The following is a 9,116-nucleotide window of genomic DNA, read 5'->3' as shown; positions in this document are numbered from 1 at the left end:
CTATGTTAGAACCCCAAAATAGACGATCCACAGGGGCTGTCCCAGTTTAAGCTGATAGGTAAGGAGACACTAGAGTCACTGATGATTCATTTTGAAAGGCTGAGGCATCCTCTCCCCTAGTTTCTCTTAAGCAATTTCAGCTTTTCTGAGTGAGTACAATGGTACACAGAAACTACACACTACCCTGCCCAGTCTCCTGGAGGGCCTCTCCAGCCCCTTGCTTTCCCCTTCAGACTTTCTACAAATGAGCCATCTGTTGGCCCCTGCCTGGGCTGTGCCACCCGAGGGCACTCTAGCACTGCCTTTGCCAAACCAGACCTTGCCCCGGATTTCAGTTCTGGGTGGGATTCTGAAAAAAGTGTTCCATGACAGTATTAGTTAAGGAACTTCTTTCAGCCTGTTGCTGGCTACTAGATTTCTCACCATTTTATGCATTTGCCCTTTCTGTGCACTTTAGAAATGACATTCGTTGATTAAGGCCCAGAATGCAGGTGCAAATGTTGCGAACGACTGTTAGTTGCCAGAGTCTGTTTGCTGGGGTTTAAATTGTCTTGTAACTCTTCACACACAACCACCATAACCAGCAGTATCTTAACTGTTTACAAGTACCAGCTTCACACCTACTAGCTATAGGGCAATTATTTGCTTGAGCTCTGGTTGACTGTATAGCAATCAGACACAGGAAAAACACAAGTTGTGTGTTGGTAGTATTTGAAAAGGCTGTAGGAAGCTGTGCTGTGTACAAATGCCTTGTAAGATAGCCACAAATGTAGTCTAACTGCAAATGGTTATTTTATCAATGGTTCCTGTTTAATTTAAATTGCAGAATTACAGAATCATGTAGCAGGTGAATTTACTGGAACATTTTGCAATATTTACAGCATGAAAAGGAAATCAGAGGCATCGATGTTCAGAATCTTGTTCTGCTTTCTTGGGGGAAGTCTGAAACCAACTGCTGTGATAGAAGAAGCAGGCAGAGTTGCTGAGGAGTTGTATTTCTAATATCTCAGAGAAATACCAGTTTAGGCTAATCTTTATGCTAATGGCATAAATCATCCACTATGCAATGGCTTTTACATTTGCATCTAGGATTGTTAGGTCCTCTCTCTGGGCCTGTCCAAGTATATTTATTTGCTTGAGTTGGTAGTATAGTAGTACTGTACAGTAGTACAGTAGTAATCTGTGATAAAAGCCCCAAGTCCTATCTTCTTGGAACAGCAGGACTCCATGCTATAGCATATATATCCTGCAGTGAACCTCTCACTCCTGAACTGAAGGTATCATTTTTTTATGGAACCGTTAAAGAGTGAATGATGTATATGCCCTGTAGAAGCATTTATTTCTACTGGCAGGGAAGTATAAGTATTTATTAACTTGACCATTAACTCTGGACTGAAGGTTAGGTTTTTGATAACTGCTATATCCTAAAATTCCAAATAGTTATGAATGGCAAGTTGCTTTAGATCAAGGAACAGTGATATATTTCCACATATTTCTGGCAATGGCAAGATACTGCACAACATATTTCTGCAAAGAGGATATTAAGTAATTGCATAAGATGTAAACTTGCAGAGAAGGAACCTGCAGATCATACATTGTCATCTTTTGACAAGCACTAGGATAATTTGCTGCTTATTGAGAGTCTTTTTAATTTGATAGCAAACTGATGTCAGTAAATGTTTTTCTTTCTTGCTACTCCCTTACTTCTTTAATATTTGTAAAGAATTTTTCAGAGATGTTTTAACTTCATTTTACTGTAAGAGTTTGTCTCTAAGAATCTCTAGATGCCTTTGGCAGTGGGGAATTTGCAGCAATTTATTTTAATTATTTCTTTAAACAAAAAAGAAAAGCCTGTTTGACATTTGTACTCCCAAAGCACTTATGTTACAGAAGAAGGCTGAATACTGAAGGGCAGTTTCTGTGGCAGCTACTCTGAGCTAGATATGTTTTAAGAAATTGAATTCTTTTTTTTCAGTGGAATTTATAAAAAGCTACAGAGTACATCTCATTCAAAGAATGGGAATGGTCACTATCAAGCAAATAGTGGATGATCTTTTGGTTAGCAACATACTGTCTTGTGAAGAAGTGAACACTATTGTCTCCAAAAAGGTTGAACAAGAAGCCTCAAGAATGATGATTTACATGATTCTGAACAAAGGTTCAGAAGCTGCAATCTTTTGGTTAAGTCACTTGAGAAACAAAACCCTTTTCTCTTTCATAATATGCAAGGTTATTTTAAGTATTAGTGTTTACATTTTTGTCTTTTAGCCAAGAGTTAAATTATTGTAGAAGAAAACACAAAAAACCTGACACTAATTTTTAATACAATTTTATAATTCTGTATTAAAGCAAACTAATTCTGTTTTTGTGGTCTGGATTGTTTCATTAGAGAGAATTAGATAGTGAATACTCAGAAATTTTAGAAAGATAAAACACAAAGAGGGGAACCCAAATTTGATAAAAGATTCTAAAAGAATGAAAATCTTTTGTGATCAGGTAATGTAAGTTCAGACTGTGAAACACATCCTAAGACCTGTTACAATGAGTGAGTTGTGGGTGAGCTGAACACTGAATTAGGTCACTTCTATAGAAAAAGTTCATATTGAATTTAATGGGGATATTTACTGAATTTTTTAAATATAAGCCTCTTCCTTAGAAACTGAAACTGCCTGTTCACAGGCTGCAAATTTGTTATGTTGTTGAAGGTCTATATTAATGAATGAATTAATGCATACACCTAGGCTAGTCTTTCAGCACTCCCAGAGAGGCATGCCCTTTGTTACCAAAAAATTTCCTTGAAATAGGATTCCCTGACTTCTTTCAATTCGTGAGAGATTTCTTGTGTTCTTCTTTACTCCACCTGCTTCACTGTCTGTTTTTGAAGTATGTTTGACTCAGCCCCTTTCCTTAGCCTGCATATATGCACTTTTTGAAGAAGTAGTGCAGAAAAGGGTTAATAGCTATTGCTGAACCTGAAAAAGAAAGTATGGGTAGTCCAAACAGGTTGCCTTGTAAGAACAAGATCTTGGAGAAATGGTGGTAAAAATTCAGACTTGGAGCTTGAATGGAGATGGCTGATCCTTTTTTGAGGATAATTGCAATTAAGGAACCTTAAGGAAAAACTCAGAGTAAACCAGGAGCCCAGAAAAGATGCTGAGAAATGGGAATGAGCAGGAAAGTACTTCTTTCACATTGCAGGTGGTTTTGGAGTTTTGTTGCCAGTTGGCATCCTGGCAATAAGAGGACCTGGCAGGAAACCTGAGCTACAGAGGAGGCATATTTGGATAAGACCTGGAGCAGAAGTAAGAGGGAGGTGAGGGCAAATGTCTGATGCTGTGCCAAAAAACAAAGGGCTGTGCTGAGCACAGAGGCAGTCACCTCCCTAGGGCTATGATTGAGGTGTGTAGAGCTTTTCATTGGAGGAAGGGAAAGGGGAAAAGAGGAAAACCCCGAGTATTTATGACTTCCATGAAGTCATAAAAATGCACAAATGATGTTTCTCAGATAGTTTGGGACAAATTTGTGTAAGTTTGTTTTGACAGTGCTATCATATTGAACTGCTGTCTTCACTCACTTGTTTTTAGGCCCTCATTCCATTCAGCCTTATTCTTCCAGTCTGAAGACCTTTCCATTTTCTATGAAAAAAATAACAAAAACATGTATAATTTAATTATTTTAACTAAAGGCCTATTTCTCTTTTTCCCAAGGTGTTGTGCTGTCTTTTATCTCAGGGTGTCATGTTTCCAGAGATAGTGCTTTGCAGTGGCAGCCTTTCTCACTCACTCTGTGCTGATGTACATGAATATGCAGTGCAGAACCATGGAAAATCAGGCACTAGAAATGTAGAAGATTATGTGGTTTAGAGAACTGGAGAGTGTTCCATGTCCTGTGAGATCGGATACAAGTGTCACTAACTGTAGTCCTTGGAGGGATCCTTTACTTCTGGTAAGCAATGAAAAAGTCTTTGCAAGGGCTGGTGAAATAGAGGGGAAAAAAACCAAGCAGTCTAAGAACAAAGGTTTAACTGCTTTCAAAAATGGGTAACTGAGCCACTGGAAGACAGTTCTAAAGAGAAATCAGAAGTAATCATAGCTTACGAATAGTCTCAATCCTACTAGAATAAAGACATAATAGGATAAGACCCTGGTTATTCCAAACACAGTGGAGTCAGTGAACAAGCCTACACACTGCTACGCTGATTTCCTTGTTAAGGAAAGACCACTAAGACCGCACATTTCAGTAGTTCTACACAGTATTTTAAAAGGGAAAAATCAATTGGCAGTGCCTTCCCCTCTATTCCATAAAGCTGCTGATTTTTCACATTTCCTCAGTTGCTTTCTCTAGTTTTCATCCACAACATCTTGGATTGTATTTTATTATATTTTTTATGTTTTTGTAGTAAGCACAGTAATGCTGCCTGAAATCATGAACAATTCTAGATTTATTTTTACAGTCTACCCCTTCCTGCCTAAAGGTCTAATGATGAACAAGCCAAGTTATAATGCTATTGCTACACATGCACGATTTAGGGATGAAAAGATGCTGATGAGATACCTAAAATGTCAAAACATAGATATATAGAAAGCAGGAAACTGCGCCCTACAGAAGATGATTGTTTGTTGTTACAATACTGTATAGTGTATGCTTTCAATGATTTATGAACGATCATTTAATCTGCCTTCCCAGCCCTCTGGATCTGAATTAGTCTCTTGATAGCTCTGATTAACTTGGCCCCCTTGAGTCATATAATGCTGTTTTTGCTTGTAGATAAGCAGCTTTCGGTTCGTTGTATTTGGACTCTTTCCCACAAGCAGTATAAATGTGTCCTTAATGCTTCTTACAGGTTTGTTAATAAGATTAGAAGGATGATTGTAATATTTGTAGATTACTATCCAGTATACTGCTAATCCATTATGGCGGTGAGGAAAGGGAAGTACACAGCATGGATTTGGGCATAAATCTCAAACAGTAGCACTCGTTAACCTTCAGCAGCTTATGTATTTTATTGTGCTCATTGCTAATTAAAATTCTTACACAGAAAGCTGGCTTCACCCTAGGCTTGACCTGCCTCATATGATGCACTGAGGTGGCAGTTGCCTTGAATGAGGGTAGTCTGGGCATGTGACAAGTATTCTCTGATCACCTTCCTTATTGTGAGCCTCTAATGACTGGCTGGCACGCAAGAAGAGCATTAACTTCCTCACTGTGTTAGTTCTGTTGTCGGCAAGCATAATGGGTTCCAGTGGAAGGAAAGTAAGATTGGGACTATTTCCAATTGCAGAGATTCCTTCGCACAGAGGAAGCAATACTTTAACTTTACTCCTTTGTGTTCTCTTTCCTTTTATTCTCTGTGAATTTTCCCCAACATTTTTTCTTTTTATAATTCAAAGAGATTTTTAATTAAATGTATGGAGCCCTATTCTGACTGGGAAATAGCAATGTTCAAGTTACTCCCGTGGAAGCTGCATCTGTCCAAATTGTCTCAACTCTGGGAGTTCAAAAATTAGTTTGGGATTTGGATCAAATGGTGCCACCCACCAGAAAGAAGAAAATGGCAATAAGCCTATATTTGCCCCTGTAAAATCTCAAAGAGTTTTCTTCAAATTACCAAAATACGATAGGTGAAACAGGAAAGGTTTGTTCCTCTTCCAGCCCATAAATGTCCCACTATTCAGAGACATATCTCATTGATCTGGAGACACTTGCAGAAACCTTGCTACTTCTAGGCCTATCACTTCTTCCTGGTGCAAGGGTGTCTCAGGAGCTGTGCTCACAATCCCTTATGTTCTCTACTCAAGCTTACTCCAACTTCCAATTGAAGGTTTGAAGGTAAGAAGGCAGAGCACGCCTAGCTCAGCACTGCCAGTGGCAAGCCTCTCACTGGAAGACTCCCGGCTGTTGCCTCAAAGCCATGGAAGTCTCCATGTGCAGGACAGAGGGGCTCATGCGTTCAGGACAAGAGGCCACATCAAGTCGCTTTGATGCACAAAGTTTCTTTTTATTCCATACTTATATAGTGCCTAATAGAATAGGGTACTGGTACATGAAATGAATTCCTAGGTTTAACTTCAATAAAAACAATAATCACATCATCATCATCACCACTATGCTTTTCTGTTTCACAAAAAAAAAAAAATGTTTAAAAGAACAGGCTCTGCTTTCTTTTAATTTTGTGAAAAATACAAAGAGAGAAACTTTTCAATCAGATATTCTAATATAAGACTTGCTTTTGGCTCTATGAGCCCTCCCACCACTGGTTATCCTGTGTGACAAAATGAGAAATGAAAGTGGCACCCTAATTTCCATTAAAAAACCCCGTACACAGTACTTATTGCCTTTCTCCCTGCAAAAATCACTGTGAAAAAGGAAAATAAAATCTAGTCTTAAAATGAGTAGGTAGTTACTTTCTATTTGTTCCATAGGCAACTTAGGTAAAGTTGAAGATTTCCCAAAGCCTCATATGCTGTAGTATGTATTATCAGTGTATAAGTAATTAGGATATTTCCCAGAATCACCTTTCTAGCTCTCTCCATTGTCTTTAGCTCAGCCCTTTCCACAGCAATGTTTGAAGATTTAAAAGAGATCTGCACATTTATTTCACAGATAAGCCTAAAAAACTCTAAACAACTTCTGTCCCCCAAAATATATATTAGAAGATAAAGGTGAACTTGCATGCCTGGTAGGAAGCAAATCTTTTCCAGCAGGATGTGAAAAGAAGTGAAGATGATTAGGAGGTTTTTCTGCAGTCTTTAGGATAAAACCAAGCATTTCATTAAAGCCATGGCTTGGAAAATGAGTTACAAGTCTGTAACCTTGACTGTTGTAATATATTCCTGGACTCGAAAGCATGTATTTTCCCTGTCTTTGAGGGATTTTTGTTGGTGGATTTGCAAAAACATGAAACATCTAGGCCAACACTTAGAAGCAGTATAACCTGCTTACCTGCGTGAAGCACAGGTATGCTTCACTAATGGCTCTGGGAATTTCTCTTGCCACTTCAGTAGAGCCTGGTTTTCATTGCTGCTTTACTTCTGATTCTTGAACACACACCGTCTCATCTTTAACGGTGTACTAATGCTAGCCTATGCTTGGCATATAATCACCCTTAAACTGTTGCACTGGTTCTGCTGATCATTAAATTCACTTAACTTCAAGTAGGAAACTTTTAATGTCAAAATGGTGCAACAACAATTAGTTTTTAATTAAACTTGGCATTGAGTTTCCATTTATAAGCCTGACTTTGCTCCTGCAAAAAATTGACTATAAAATTTCCATCTGCACTGTAAAGGTAGAGCAATATCAGCTTTGTTCTTGAAAATATGTAGGGGCCCTCACACATGATCAAATCTAAGAGCAGAATTGCTAGCCAGAATGTTACATATAAAACCTGAGGAAAAAAAACAAACATAAAACATCCCATCTCCTAACCCAAAGAAAAAAGAGAGAGAGAGAGAGAGAGAGAGAGAATTCCGGTTACAGGCGTTCTTAGCAGAAGTTTTCTGCCAAATGAAAATACAGTGAATTAACTGAATTGTACTCAAATCAACAGCATTTTCTTTAGTGAGGAAGCTGAAGATCATTACATGCAGTTCATCTTAGTGTGAGAAGCTGGAAGATTCTACAGGTAGAGCTTTCTTTTGTTCCAGAAGTTTTCCAGAAGAAAGTACAAAATGAAACCTAAAATATGGAGACTTGTGACTTTTTTATATCTTTCTCAGTGTGATTAGTGATTGCTGTATATTTCTATTTTATTTTAGTTTAGATATTTCAATAAAATTTATAAAATAGAAATGAATACTGACTTCATTTCTTTCAATAAATAGCATAAATTTGAACTTTTCTGAGCCTGAAATGCATATGAGCTAGTCAATTTAATGGTCTGATCCAGTATTCCAAATATATTATGGGTCAATCTGTTATATTTGTTAGTAACCACTAGATGTCACTGTGTCTCTACAAATGCAGCTGAAATGGGCCTGGCATTGATTTATCAAGGAAAAATGTATATGGTAAAAGTGAAATGCAAATAATTCAATTTCATATAATAAATTTAAGTACTGTATCATTTTATGTAACTGTCCAGTTCTCCTGCATAGGTCAAACTCTTAAAAAAGTAGACTTGTGTATGAACAGCCAATGATCAGAAAACCAGATAGCCAGCTAGGAGGATGCCCTAGGAAAAAGAGATACGTCTTCATTTGCTTTGTATGCAATCTATAAATTGTGACTGCTGGCACCAGCATGTTTTTTTTCAGGTTGTGGTTCATTTTGTATTTCTTCGTTTGCAATGTGCTGGCTACAATCTCTGCAAGTATTATATTATTAAAGTCCCATACCGTATTGCAATTAGAAGCCATTCTCTTTTAAAAGATTCATAGTAGCCATAAATATCAATTTCAGAGTGGAATCCAGTATGTAAACATTGTGTGATCGAGAAAGAAGTTCTTTCCTTTCTTAAGTGAACATTTTAAAAAGATTGATTGTTGCACAGGACAACTTAAATTGTGTTTTCCAGTCCTCTGTTTCAGCAACAACTTTTGCTCTGGTCAAGAAAGCAAAGGTCAGGCTGACTTTTAAGGCTTGTAGTGACCATTGTATATATTAGCCCTCCCAAATACTTCACAAACTATTTAGGTTGCACAACATAGAGTGTAGTCGTCACAGAGGGTTAAGATGCCCTGCTCTCAGAGGCAGCAAAACACATTTCTGGTCTTTTGGAAGGGCACTACCGCACTCTGTAGCTGAGCTGTGCAGGACTGAACAGTGGGTAGAGCAGAGGCAGAAAGAGGTGTTCGTATCAGAAGAGGAGGGAACCTGCACCCTACTGACTGTGATAGTTTCAAGTACTCACTAGAGTCCTCACACAAGTGCATGGCCTCACAATCTTTTTTTGAACTGTTCTACCATGTATTGTTGTCATGAGCTGCACACATGCAAGGGTCAGAAGGAATAAGTGGTGATACTCTCCTAACATCTGTGAACTTAATACCAGCATGAGCAGAAAGTGTTAAGACTGGCAGGTCCTTCTGAAGGTATGAGATGCAACATGTCTTTAGCCCTGTTCCTATGGTTGCCACAGAACAAGAAAAGAAAGTGGTGGTAAAGCACCTTTTAAT

The sequence above is a fragment of the Dromaius novaehollandiae genome, chromosome 3, assembly GCF_036370855.1.
Source record: "Dromaius novaehollandiae isolate bDroNov1 chromosome 3, bDroNov1.hap1, whole genome shotgun sequence".
NCBI classification, from domain to species: Eukaryota; Metazoa; Chordata; class Aves; order Casuariiformes; family Dromaiidae; genus Dromaius; species Dromaius novaehollandiae.
The sequence above is the reverse complement of the archived record's forward strand: the minus strand, read 5'-3'. Positions refer to the sequence as shown.